Source organism: Octodon degus, unplaced genomic scaffold (genome assembly GCF_000260255.1).
Source record: "Octodon degus isolate 3935 unplaced genomic scaffold, OctDeg1.0 scaffold00233, whole genome shotgun sequence".
NCBI lineage: Eukaryota > Metazoa > Chordata > Mammalia > Rodentia > Octodontidae > Octodon > Octodon degus.
The window spans coordinates 86,411-88,464 of record NW_004524809.1 but is presented as its reverse complement, the minus strand read 5'-3'; positions in this window follow the sequence as shown (position 1 = coordinate 88,464).

Sequence of the window (2,054 nt, the reverse complement as noted above, 5' to 3'; positions counted from 1 at the left end):
TACAGGTTTTGTGACAGGTCTGGGTTTGGGCAATGTCAGCATAGGAGTGGTGAATTTAGTCAGAGTCACTGTGACTGACTGCCCAGCAGGTCTGCTGAGTGAGGAGACCTGGGGCAAAACTGTAACCGAGGAACAAGAGAGAGAAGTCAGAAAAACTGTGCAGCAGCTGCCCAGGAAGGTCAGTGGGTAATGATGGCAGGTGGCTCCCAGGAGCTGGGGAAACAGAGAAGGGAGTATGGTGTGGCATCTGCAGGCATGACTGTACTTTGATATGTTGGCTCCTGTCCTCCTCCTTTCCTTCTACTTAATACAAGGTCTCACTATGTATCCCAAGCTGGCCTCCACCTCATGGAGATCCTCTGGCCTCAGCCTCTTGAGGGCTGGGATTCCAGGCTGCATCACCATGCCTGGTTGAGAATTCTCTCTCTCTTTTTTAAAAGTATATTAACAACAATGCATTTCTTACAGTCCTAGAGGCTGGAAGTCAGGTGAAAGCCAAGGGCCCTTTTCCTGTTTCACTGATGAGCCAGGGCAGGAAGGGTGGGGAGACCTTCACTGAGCTCACTTCCTGGCATCCCCTTGCTTGTGCCCCAGGCCTACCCCTCTCTTTGAAACTGTGACTATGAGCTGGACTTGCTGGACTTGGGGTCTTCTGCTTTTGCTTTTTTTTTTTTTTTTTTTTTTTTTTTTTGTATTTTAGGGAAGGGTCTACAGGGTGTTCAGGGTCTCACTACTAGATTGGACTCCTAGTGATCTGCCTGTTTATAGCCTCCCAAGAGCTGGGATTACAGGCATGCGCCACCACGCCCAGTCTCTTGGGTCTTTTTCTGTCTCATAGAACATGATAAAGGTGACAGATGTCACTTGTGATAGGTGAGGTGTTTTTTTATTTTCTAGTTTATTACAATGTCAAAGACACAGTTGCTCAGTTCTTTTTTTTTTTTTTTTTTTTTATAAAGAGGGCACAAACCTGTAGCACTTGGGAGGCTGAGGCATGAGGATCTCTGAGTTGGAGGCCACCTTGGGCTACCTAGTGAATTCAAGGCCATTTTGAGCTATACAGCAAGACCACGTCTCAAACAAAACAAAACAAATCTTAGTGTGGTGGTGCATGCCTATAATCCCAACATGCAGGAGGCTGAGGCAGAAGGTTGGCCAGGAGTTATAGGCTAGCCTAGGCTACATAGTGAGTTCGAGGTCAGCCTAAATTACGTAATAAGACCTTGTCCCAAAACAATCAACCAACCAACCAAAATATGAGATCTCACAGTAGGGGTCATAGCACATGCTGTAATCCCAGCACTCAGGAAGTTTGAGGCAAGAAGATCACAGAAAATTAGTGTCTATCCTAGGCTACATAGTAAGTTCAAGGCCAATCTACCACAGATCAAGACTGTTTGAAAACAAATAGGCCAGGCATGGTGGGACATATACACAGTATATATTTTTGTTTTGTTTTGTTTTTGCAGTACCAGGGATTGAACTCAGGACCCTGCGCTTGTGAGGCAGGCACTTATTCCACTGAGCTATCTCCCCAGCCCTACACAGTATATCTTGATTCTTCCTTTTTCCCACGTACGTACCTCTCCTTTCCCTTCAATCTCTCTTCCCCTCCTTATTTACAAAGCTTTGTTTCCATTTTACCCTTATTTTCTCATTGCTTATTTTCTCTTTTTAAAAACCTAGAAAGTTGGGTGTGAAGACAGTCTGTCTCTCTGCAGCTGTGCATCCTTTAGCTCAGTGCAAGCCCTGATGCCAGCATTCAGGAGGGTGAGGCAGGAGGATAACCATGATTTTAAGGCCAATCTGGACCACATAGAAAGACCCTGTAAAAAAAAAATCAACCAAACCAAACAAAACAAATACCAGGTATGGTGGCACATGTTTGTAATCCCAGAAATCTGGACTAAGGTAGGAGAATCACCACAAATTTAAGACCATCCTGGACTACCATTATAGTGAGATAAAGGCTAGCCTGAACTACATGGTGAGACCTTACCTCATAAAAATCAAACCAAAATCAAAACCAACCAACTAAACAAGCAGAAAAAGAG